The sequence below is a fragment of the Scyliorhinus torazame genome, chromosome 4 (assembly GCF_047496885.1).
Source record: "Scyliorhinus torazame isolate Kashiwa2021f chromosome 4, sScyTor2.1, whole genome shotgun sequence".
NCBI classification, from domain to species: domain Eukaryota; kingdom Metazoa; phylum Chordata; class Chondrichthyes; order Carcharhiniformes; family Scyliorhinidae; genus Scyliorhinus; species Scyliorhinus torazame.
Window position 1 is genome coordinate 51,119,646 of NC_092710.1, and position 12,628 is coordinate 51,132,273.

At 43.1% G+C, this 12,628-nt stretch overlaps 1 non-coding gene across 1 annotated transcript; it reads left to right on the plus strand.

The window, feature by feature from the left end:
* Positions 1 to 1,532: 1,532 nt before the first annotated feature.
* Positions 1,533 to 1,606, plus strand: trnat-ugu (transfer RNA threonine (anticodon UGU)). The gene has a single exon. It is a non-coding gene; the product is annotated as a tRNA-Thr (tRNA).
* The last annotated feature ends 11,022 nt before the right edge of the window (positions 1,607 to 12,628 follow it).

Below are 12,628 nucleotides of genomic sequence, written 5' to 3' on the forward strand. Positions count from 1 at the left end.
ATGGTTACACAGTTTTAGCAATAGCACAAAACACAAATCAAGCCCCCTTCCCCAAAGCCTCAACCACTATTAAAGTCAAGGGAGTTTCGCAGGCTGCTGCAGGGTACTTACAGTCACAGGCTGCAGAGGTCAAGTGGAGAGGTCGAGCCAAGAGCCAAGAGACCCTCAATCGAAACACAGCCCCTTTTATATTGTTTTACCTGGCTTTTTCCTGTGTTCGGCCAGCCCCTTTTGCATTGAATCCATAAGGTTTAAAGTTCCCGCTGGTCCTGCCCCCTTTGAGCCGGTCAGACCTGTCGAGATGGGAGTACCTCCCCTAGGTCCGCCTCCAGTCTGTTTTTTGAGATAACGAGGTTGAGCTCCCTTGAAGATTTTCAAAGACTTCCATCTGCTCCGGAGATAGCTGCTATGTTGATGGGGTGTTGATTGGATTCTGCTCTGGTGGAGGCAAAGTCATTTATCTGCATGGGGCTATGACCATCCCATTGTCCTGCTTGCAGGCAGGCCCCCTGTGTATTCCCGTGCCCCTTTGTCTGTGTTTTGATCTTATCTCGTTGTCTGGCTCCTTCTTACTTGTAGCTCCTAGGGGGGGGTTTGTAAATACTTATGTCCCTACTCAGCTCAGCGGACCAAGCCTGCTGGGAAAACTGGTTACGTTCTCTTGGCTGAAAAGTCAGTTTACAGTCTCTGAGTTTTATTCTTGGGCAGTCCAAAAAGGGCCGAATTGCCCGAAAACCTTACACTTCCCACTGATATCTCAGCGAACTAAACGTAATCTTCAATGTCTTGAAGTCCCAGTGCATGTCCCTGGGTAACAACAGTTGTCACATCACAGGTCATTGGTAAAATGCGAGTCCAAGTTGAAGAATTTGAGAAAGAAAGCCGAAGGGAGGCTGCCGGTCTGCTTGCGAGGGAAATGAGCTGGAGAGGCTGAATTACCAGTGAAGGAAATTCAAAAGATACAATATGAGACTTTGAAGTGAGCGATGAGAACATTTTTGTGATGGGCCCTGATAGCTCAGTCGAGAGAACATCAGGCTTTTAATCTGAGTGTCAAGGGTTCAAGTCCCTGCCAACGTTTGATTTTAGCTCAAGGCGTTTGCTTCCCAATGAACGGTAGGAAATAAAAATAAAGAATGCAGGATGCTTTATGGAAAGTGGAAGAACCGTGACAACGTCGTGTTTGCCAAATTGCAACAGCCGTCCAAAATTTTCAAGAATTTTTGCTAGATTTTCAGTGAATGTATAAACTCTCTCCTGGTCTTGTCCCGCATTATACCACTGTAGTTTTCTGGTCATGTTTAATCACTTCCCAATTCGCAAAATATTTCCTGTTTGTATACTTCTTTCCTGCAGAACTGCTTTTAAATTAACAACTTTCAGAATCACTGCAATTTTTACAGTTTCAAAAGCCCAGTGCCGATGAATATTTTAATTTGCACTCTCAAAGTCAGCAGGAGAAATCAACAATACTGATGTTTAATCAAAAGAATTGAAATCTGTTCTACACTTGCAAAGCTGTCTTGCAGATTGGTGCTGTGGCTTAGATGTTTAAAGCGCCTGTCCTGTAAACAGGAGATCCTGAGTTCAAATCTCAGCAGTACCTTTATAAATTCAGGTCAAAGCATGTAGTCTGTGAAGCATGTTTAATGGTGAACACAGATAATGTTGACAACATTTCTGTGGTACTGACCTTCAAGATTGTTTTAGCTTGTTTTATGTCAAACTTGATTCAAATTTCCATAATCTTCCGTTTTTCATGCAACTTCCAATTTCCTCATCTACTCCATTGCATCTAACCTCGCTTCAGCTCTGAATAAGGATCACACGGATTTGAAACATTAACTTTGTGTCTGGCTCCACAGACATCCTCAAATTTTATGAGCTTTAATCCAATCATTTTTAGTTTCTCATGCAGATTCACAACATGTGCAGTATTTTCCTTTGAATGCACGACAGGATTGACGTCAGGAAATTCAGTAGGAACATTTTGAATGTCTGTCAGCGATGTCTGTGAGCAAAGATTGAATGATTTACTCTGATGAAGAGTGACCCAGCCTCTAAACGTGAGCTCGGTTCTCTCTTCACAGATGCTGCCAGACCCACTGAGATTTTCCATCATTTCCTGTTTTTTTTCAGATTTCACATCCGCAGTAATTTGTCTTTTTATTGGACGATATATGTTCCTGCATGTCAGCAAGAACGATTTGGGCGGTATAAAGGATGGGGCGTTTTCCATGAAGATGTGGCGTTGACAGATCTATTTACACCCTGAAACTTTGCGATTTGAATAATTTGTTACTTTTCTAGATGAGCTTACTTGCGTTCACTCGCTGCCACAACAAACAACAGATGACACGCTTTATTCCCTCTCTGAAAATACAATCTGTATCTCTGTAGCTTCCCACTGATATCTCAGCGAACTAAACGTAATCTTCAATGTCTTGAAGTCCCAGTGCATGTCCCTGGGTAACAACAGTTGTCACATCACAGGTCATTGGTAAAATGCGAGTCCAAGTTGAAGAATTTGAGAAAGAAAGCCGAAGGGAGGCTGCCGGTCTGCTTGTGACGAATGTGATATAAAATAGTTACTTTAGAGATATTAGTTAATGTAATGTAGAAATAAGCCACTTTGATTCTGGCAAGTAGAGACAAAGGATTTTAGACCGCATGGAAAAAGCAGGAAGAGGTGTGTCTATGAGAGTGATGCTGCATTGATAGGGGCCGGAGAAAGGGATTGGAAGTGAGCCAATCAGAATAGATCTAACAAGTCAGGAGCGACATAGGATGACCTACGGGTGTCGAGTATTTGAAACTTGATGCCATTTGAATGTATCAGTACTGATCTCTTTGTCTGGAACATTCACTTAGCTCCCGGGGCTGCAGAGAGCAACATGTTATCTGTATCAATGTGGACTAGGTAGCTTGCAAGCTGAATAAAATAACTAATGTTATACCTGCAAATCCATCTTGACTTTTATTGAGGCCAGACTGACGGATAAAAAAATTTGGGATTCAACATTTGGTGCCGAAAACCGGGATTTCTCAGGGCGATCCTGGTCCAACTGCGAAATCAGAATTAGACTGATTATGAACAGGAGGATGGGGAACGAGGGCCCTCAATGTAGAACTGGAAAATGAACGCGCATTGATTGTTCCGCTCTTCTTATCGTCTGATTAGTCTGGTCACTCGCGGTTGGCACAGAAAGACCGCCTCGACGAAATCACAGGTCAGTCTGGGGATTAGCATTTTAATTGATGGGATTTCATTTGTGAGTTAATTCGGCTGGGGTAGGCTATATTGTTGATGGGACATTTAAAACTATAAATGGTTCAACTTCATTTGTGAGTTAATTCGGCTGGGGAAGGCTATATTGTTGATGGGACATTTAAAACTATAAATGGTTCAACTTCATTTGTGAGTTAATTCGGTTGGGTTAGGTTATGGGAGGTCGATGCGACATTTGAAATTGAAAATGGTTCTCCTCCATGTGTGTGTGTGTTAAAAATATAGTTGATTAAGCTAAAATTGTCTCCTTGGACTGTAGTGGCGAAAAACACAGTTCCGAGGACTAGTTGAGATTATGGGGAATTCCTTGGATAGCACAAATGATCCAGGCATGCCACTGCAAATATTATGTGATAAGTATCCGGACAAAGCGAAGGATTTTAGAAAATTGTCAGCACAGTTAAGAACTAAAATGGGAGATGCGTGGCCACTAGGGGGCACCAAAGACCTAGAAATGGTTAAGAAAATCCAGGGACAAATTTGGAGAAAAAATCAAAGTATGAAAGTGTAAGTTTTCGGGCAATTCGGCCCTTTTGGAGAAACTCAGAGACTGTAAACTGACTTTCCAGCCAAGGGAACAGAACCAGTTTTCCCAGCAGGCTTGGCCCGCTGAGCTGAGTAGGGACATAAATACATAAATATTTCCAAAACACCCCCCTAGGAGCTACAAGGAAGAAGGAGCCAGACAACAAGATAACATCAAAACACAGACAAAGGGGCACGGGAATACACAGGAGGCTTGCATGCAAGCAGGACAATGGGATGGTCATAGCCCCATGCAAATGTAAATGACCTGGCCTCCACCAGAGCAGAATCCAATCAACACCCCATCAACATAGCAGCTATCTCCGGAGCAGATGGAAGTCTTTGAAAATCTTCAAGGGAGCTCAACCTCGTTATCTCAAAAAACAGACTGGAGGCGGACCTAGGGGAGGTACTCCCATCTCGACAGGTCTGACCGGCTCAAAGGGGGCGGGACCAGCGGGAACTTTAAATCTTACCTTTTTCAATGCAAAAGGGGCTGGCCGATCACAGGACAAAGCCAGGTAAAACAATATAAAAGGGGCTGTGTTTTCGATTGGGGCTCTCTTCGTTCTTGGCTCGACCTCTACACCCCTGACTTGACCTCTGCAGCCTGTGACCGTAAGTACCCTGCAGCAGCTTACGAAACTCCCTTGACTTTAATAGTGGTTGAGGCTTTGGGGAAGGGAACTTGTTTTGTGCCTTGTGATATTGCTAAAAACTGTGTAATCATAAGAATTTTCGTTGTGTCCGCTGTATTACTTTTGAATAGACTTAGTTGTAGTGGAGCATAAGATTTTATTGTGTTTCTTCTGTTGATGATTTTGACCTGGGTTTTGCAATAAACCTTGATTTGATGATAATTGGAGTCGTTTAAATTCTTCAATCTTTCACCAGCGATCTCTGACCAAGTCATTGTTAAAATACTCCTCACCTTAATTCCGGGTTCAAGAATCGAGGGTCATCTTGAGCGATTCACTCAGGACAGACTGCTGGTTAGGAAATAAACAGCAGTGTCCTATTCTCTCTCTTGGGAAAGCTACTCTAGTGGAGTAGGAACCGGGTGGGTGTTGTACCACCGGCAAGAGAGAGAATCACCTGGGTATTGGTAGGGGTCTGGAGATCTGTGTGATATAAGTCTCAGGCTGTCGGTTAGGAATAAACGGCAGGCTTGAATCAGTGCTCTCTTCAGTGGAAGTGTCCCAGTGCGACATCCCCTGGCCTCTGAAGTTTCAGTGCCAGCTGGAGAGAGACACACACAGATATTCAAACCCCAGATATCGGCCCAGTAGTGGAGTAGCGGAGATGGCACCCTCTACAAAAGCTAAAGAATTAATTGGATTATGGAGGCAATATTGTCAAGAGGAAAGAGATAAGATTATGTTGTCTAGCTGGCAGGACAATGCCCTTAAAATGGGGATTCCAATTAGTGAACAGGGCAACCTAAAAACATTACAGATCTTGAAAAAGGAATGTGCATTTAAAAAAAGAGCAAGTAGAGACAGGAAAGACGCGGGTCAAACAAGAGATGAGCTACGTAGTTCAATGGCTGGCCTTGAATTGACAGAAAAAGAAAAATTCAATAATTTGGAAAAGTCAGTAAAAGTTCTGTCTACACCCGTAGCATGGTCTGCGCTCATTCCAGAACCACCAGAGTACAATAATATATACCCAGTCATTGCTCCCCAGATTCCAAATATGCCAGAAACTCAAGCCCTTTTGGATGATAGTGTGGGTGATAGTGTGGGTCCTGATTTACCAACTTCACGACCAGAAGAGCAAAAGGAACTCTGTCCCACAAGCCCAGTTAGCTCTAGGACAAGATCTCGGACAGCGAGAGAGGGGCTTGACCCTCACCAGAAACAATTAAGCATATCACCTAAGTCTCCCCAAACTAAGGAGGAACCACAAGATTCGGGAACAAAGGAAGCTGAAACAACTTATTTTGAAGAGAAAGAACTCCCCCTAGTGACAGGGAGAGACGTTGAAGTCTTGGAACAGCCAGGGGAAATAGCTAGAGTGCCCCCTGGTGACATTCGGAGACAGTTACTGATTAGGAAGATGCGAAACCCCGACGCAGTGACTGCAGGAGCGAACCCCACGATAGACGTTTACTTCCCATGGACACCCAGTGAGATGATGGCTATTATGGCTACAATCCCAGATAGAAAAAAATCTCCTGCTGCCTTCGTGGATTCCTTGAGAACTACCATCTCAATTTATCAAGCTGATTCAAGGGACCTCTGGCCCTAGTCCAGCAGATTTTAACCCCAGCAGAGTACCGCAATTATCTTAACCACCTGAATTATGCTAGTCATGCCGCACTTCAGCAGGCCTATGCGTTAGACGACGATGGAAGGACACAGATCTTGAATGCGTTGAATACACATTTCAAAGGCCCATAAATCTTTCTGTTATCTTAGACCTAAAACCTAAGAAGACTGAAGAGCCAGAGGAATTTCTGGAGCGTTTTAATGAAATCTACCGGGGGCAGTCAGGCGATTTGCTGTGTCAAAATGGTCAGAAGTCCCCTCAATATTGTGCTATGTTAATGCATTGCCTACCACCTTCTGTGGTTACTGCTGTGAAATGTAATAACATGAATTGGACAGAGAACGACCCTTCCCAGATGGCAAGGGTAGTCAGATTTTATTGGAAGGAGGGTGTAGGCCAAGAAGGAGGCTCAGTTACAAAGCTTAAGACTGAGTATGTAATGAAAAAGGATGATTGGCGATCCCAACAAGCGGCAGAAATGGTAGTTTACCAGCAGGAGCCCCAATATAGTGACTTTGGGTGGGTGGATCAGCGAAGAGGAGGATACCAAACCCACCCAAAGGGACCCTCACCCCCTTTTTATGGCCCACCGAACAAATCAACAGCTCTACAACCGCAGCCCCCTCTGAGGGGCCATTGGTCTACTGGAAGAAGAGGACGGGGCAGAAATAGAGTGAGCAATGCATGTTTTAATTGCGGCCGTGTAGATCACTGGCAACAGGGATGCCCCTTTAAAAGACAGGCAGTAGAAGGAGATTATCTGACCCAAAGGAGAGGGTACCCACCAAGGGGAGGACAGACGAGATACACTGACTTCTCCCAGGAAAACCCTTTCCCAACACAGGATTGACTAGCTAATTTAGCCATAAGGACTCTCCAATCGGACAGGGAACCTATTATCTCTCTGCAGATAGGAGATCAACATCACTCATTTGTAATCGACACCGGGGCAGCCATGTCTTCTGTGCAATCAGCACTTAAATTACCATTATCCGACCACACGCAGCAATTGTCAGGGTTCCAAGGACAGGTGTGTGAGTATCCTATTTCTGAACCTGTGACAGTCACTTACGAGAATAAGTCTGCAGAGCATCAGTTTGTAGTGACTACTGGATTGGACTGTAACTTGTTGGCCCGAGATTTACTGTGTATCTTCCAGCTATAGCTAGAATGCGGAGATGAGGGGGTAACGGTTACATCATGGAGGATGAGACAACAGTGCTATATTTCTATCACCCCCCAGTGGTGGACGTTAGATGTTGAACAGTCACTGCATCACGTTACCATGGCCTATGACAGAACTGGACGAAACAGGGAGTTGGAGGACAAATACCGGCCATTACTTGAGACCGAATGGCCAGTCAAGGTTACAGCCACAGTCACGGGAAAAGAAGGTACAGCCGATTTTGTTACAATATCACCACATTTATGGCCACAGTCAGATTCGGTAAGCCCTCATATTACATGTCAGGTCCATGACCAGTACCATGCCAGGGATATGGGGCGAATGGTCAGGAGGGCGGTGGATCATTCGGATCCAACAGACTACGCACTTCAAGTCATGCCGGACGGCACTACCATAAAATATTTTGAGGTCCCTGAAACGATTAACACTCGACTGCAGCATCACAGGGGACATGATGTGTTGGAATATGTCAATCCACAGGTCTGGGCGGAATACCCATCACAAGTGGGAAAGACAAATGTTACACCTATTAAGGTGATGATTAAGGATCATGTAAAGCTACCTTCCATTCGACTATACCCCCTGAAATCTCAAGCTGCTCCATCAATAGATAAATTAATCCGAGAGCTGTTGAAACAGGGTATTTTGGTCCCTTGCCAATCAGAATGTAACACCCCCATACTTGCTGTGCCTAAACCAGCCAAACCAGACCAGTACCGATTAGTAAAGGATTTACGTTCAATTAATGCCATCGTACAGCCGTTACATGCTCTCGTCCCTAACCCTGCCCACATACTGGCTCAAATTCCAGCTCAAGCCCGGGTCTTCGCCGTAATTGACCTTCAGCACGCCTTCTTTGCCCTCCCACTTGCGACTGAAAGTCAATATTTGTTTGCCTTCACTTCCAATGGACAGCAGTATACCTGGACCCGACTGCCACAGGGGTTCGTCAATTCACCTACACTCTTCTCCAGATGTCTGCAGACCCAACTCCAGGCCTTGACATTGGAGCATGGTTCCACTCTGGTGCAGTATGTAGATGACATATTGGTGGCAAGTCCTGACGAGCCCAGTAATAGGGATGATGTGATCCAATTATTGAACCACCTATCCTCGTTGGGTTATGTTGTTTCACAAGCAAAGGTCTTGGTGGCTCAGGGAAAAGTTAAGTTCTTAGGAGTTTTACTTACAGCCACAGAAAGAAGTCTCGAACCCAGTAGGATTGAACCAATATGCCAATTCCCCGCCCCTACAATAGCCAAGGAGGTTCGTCATTGGCTGGGTATGATGAATTATTGTCGGCAGTGGATACCAAACATCGCTGTCTATACAAAGCTGCTGACGCCTTACACTAGTGAAGGGGGGAATTTTACTCTCACCACCGAGGCACTCGAGCCCTTCCGTTGCCTGAAGCAGGCCTTGCTACAAGCACCGGCCCTCGGTAGGCCCCTATACGACCGACCATTCCAGATATACTGTACTGTTCTGGAAGGATGTTCAACAGCGGTACTCACCCAGCAACATGGGGACAAGCACCGGCCCGTAGCATATTACTCTTCCAAACTCGACCCAGTGGCGTTGGGCCACCTTGTTTGCACCCAGATCTTGGCAGCGATATACAATAGTTTGCAGGCTGCTGCCTACATCACTCTCCAACAGGATATTACGGTGTATAGCTCCCACTCGGTAATCGCACTATTGGGCCAACTGCAGACTCAGCATCTTACCGCAGCTCGCCGAACCTTTTGCCCTCACCCGTGCATGTATACTTGGGGGAGATCGTCGGGTAAATATCTACACTGACTCCCGATATGCTTTCGGGGTAGTTCATGACTTCGGACAACTCTGGAAGAATAGGGGATTCCTTACCTCGGCAGGCACAGAAATATCCAACCGGGGTTTAGTTAATGACCTACTGCAGGCCCTCCTTATGCCCGCGCAGATTTCCGTTATTAAATGCGCTGCCCACATGAATGGTACAACCCCAGTTGACGTTGGTAATGAACGAGCAGATTGTGCAGCGCGAACAGCCGCGCAAATTCAGCAAGTGATGGTGTAGAAGACAGATATGAAAGTATATAACTGAAAAGTTTCTCCCGGCCATTTTAGGTTAGGTTTGGTTTTAGTGTTTAGTTTAGTCAGTTTTGTCCTTTATAGTCTCCATTTTAGAGATGTCTTTTGGGCATTCTGTCAGTCTAACAGTCTGTGTCAGTGATGTTAGTCCACTTTTGACTTTGAGTTTGAGTTTAGCTGAAGATTAGCTCTCTCTCTCTTCATGTTTCATTGCCAGACTTTGACCTTTAAAAAGTTACTTTCGAGCTGTCTGCCTAAGCAAAGAAAGATAATGTCTGTAATTCTCTGAAAGCTTCGAATTGTCTACGAATTGCCTTTTAAATGACTTTCAAATTGTAATCAAGCGACTACAAATAAAACAATTCTTTTTGGCACCTGAGGAGTTTATACTGCAAATTTCTGCTGAGTTCCAGTATTCGCAAAGTGCTACTGATAACCGAATAGCAGAGATGATATAAATTCCTTCAACTATACACAGTCGAATAATACAAGGAATCGAACAACTTAACACAGTCTACAAATATTATAAATCTTACAACTTGTCGTATTGCGCCAGGACTTGATTCATCAACTAAGCTTCCCCCAAACTTGGCGTAGTTCGGCAGGTTAAGAATCTCTATAAATTATAGTTTCCTTTAATTGGCGAGCCAGCCAGGAGTCGAACCTAGAATCTTCTGATTACAAGTCATTCGTTTTGGCGTAGTCAGGCAGTGGGGGGGAGTACTGAGGACAACCTTCGGAGGCCCAGGTGATGACGGAAAGCTTCGAAGATAATCGGAGGAGGTCGGAAACCTTCGGGAAGCTTCGGAGATAATCGGAGGAGGCCCAGAAGACAGCCGGAACCCACGGCTAGACTAGGGTAAGAAATATCTTTTTCACCCATTAAAAGTCTTAAAGCCGCATCAATCAGTACTTCGACCCTTGAAAAGAACATTTTTTATAAACTGTGTTAAATAAATCAAGTGCCAGTCGGTCAGACTATCAGACGTGACTGGAAGATGAGTCACTGCAGTAACTAAAATAAAACGGCAGTCAGCGATCAAGAAAAGTTATGGCTGATCCTAATCAAAGTGTAGATTCAGAGCCTTTAGAAGGCAGAAAATTACTCCCCACTACATCCAAGGGGGGTGCTGGAATACCAGATGTTTCTGTTGAAGATACGTTGGGGGATTGTAGATCTTTCACTCGTAGACATTTTAACCTATGTGAAACCTCAAAGAAAATTGAATCAAAGTATGATATCCCCAGAGGACAGTGGTCCTTCAATAATATCAAGAGAGCATGGGGAAAATGCACACGATTACACGGTGCAGAACGTGTAAAATGGTCCTTGGTAATTATGGGACGGATACACAGTCAGCAAGAGATCATTGTTAAAAATAAAAGTGATCATCAGCTTCAGTCCACTAAAGACCAACTAAGTGCAGTTCTTGAAGATTTGCAAGATGCAAAATCCAAACTTGAGCATTATGATGAAATTAGAACAGATTTGCAAAATAAAACCTCTGAACTCCAGCAGTTATCTGTTCAAATCGGAGAATTTCAAAATCAAGTTTTTAAAGTGGAGTCAAAATACCAACAGTTACAATTAAATACTGAACGAAGTGATGATGAGTATAGGTCTACTAAAAGGCAACTAATTACAGTTGTTGAAGAATTGCAAGATGCAAAGTCCAAACTTGAAACAGATTTGCAAGATGCAAAATCCAAACTTGAGCATTCTGATGAAATGAAAACAGATTTGCAAGTTGCAAAATCCAAACTTGAGCATTATGATGAAATTAAAACAGATTTGCAAGATGCAAAATCCAAACTTGAAACAAAATTGCAAGTTGCAAAATCCAAACTTGAGCATTATGATGAAATTAAAACAGATATGCAAGATGCAAAATCCAAACTTGAAACAGAATTGCAAGTTGCAAAATCCAAACTTGAGCATTATGATGAAATTAAAACAGAATTGCAAGATGCAAAATCCAAACTTGAAACAGAATTGCAAGATGCAAAATCCAAACTTGAGCATTATGATGAAATTAAAACAGAATTGCAAGATGCAAAATCCAAACTTGAAACAGATTTGCAAGATGCAAAATCCAAACTTGAGCATTCTGATGAAATTAAAACAGGTTTGCAAGTTGCAAAATCCAAACTTGAGCATGATGATGAAATTAAAACAGAATTGCAAGATGCAAAGTCCAAACTTGAGCATTATGATGAAATTAAAATAGATTTGCAAGATGCAAAATCCAAACTTGAAACAGAATTGCAAGTTGCAAAATCCAAACTTGAGCATTATGATGAAATTAAAACAGAATTGCAAGATGCAAAATCCAAACTTGAAACAGATTTGCAAGATGCAAAATCCAAATGTGAGCATTCTGATGAAATTAAAACAGATTTGCAAGTTGCAAAATCCAAACTTGAGCATTATGATGAAATTAGAACAGATTTGCAAAACAAAACCTCTGAACTCCAGCAATTTCAAATCCAAGTTTTTAAAGTGGAGTCAAAATACCAACAGTTGCAATTAACTACTGAGCGAAGCGATGATGAGTATAGGTCCACTAAAAAGCAACTAATTGCAGTTGTTGAAGAATTGCAAGATGCAAAATCCAAACTTGAGCATTCTGATGAAATTAAAACAGATCTGCAAAACAAAACCTCTGAACTCCAGCAGTTATCTTTTCAAATAACAGAGTTCCAAAATCAAGTCTTTGAAGTGGAGTCAAAATACCGACAATTGCAATTAAAAACTGAGCGAATTGAACTTGAAAATTGCAAGTTAGTGAAACAAAGATGTGTTTTAGAAAGGAATATAACCAGCGTGACTGAACATTGCAATTCTTTGACAAACATGCTTTCTGTACAAAAGATTGAACAAACTCAGAAAGCAGTCCAAGCCACCCACCTAGTGGCACAATCGGCAATTGCACAGCCGAGATCAATTGTTAAACATAAATCATTTTCTCTGTCGGATGAATCAGACGAAGATAGTGTTCCTACAATACAAAATACTAAAGCAATTCGACTAGCCCCTTTAAAACGCAAACGGGTTAGGGTTGGAAGCAAAAAAATAGAAGAAGATGGTGAAACTATCACTAGAAACATATTTGACCACCAATGGGTTCATGAACAAATTGATACTTCTAAAATTGACGAATGGTCCAAGGGTCTTCCACACCCTAAAAAGGGTGGTATGACCACATGGGATGGAATTCACAGATTACAAGCCAATTACAGTCTCCACCCACTTGATGGAGTACAAATTCTGACTATCATGCTAG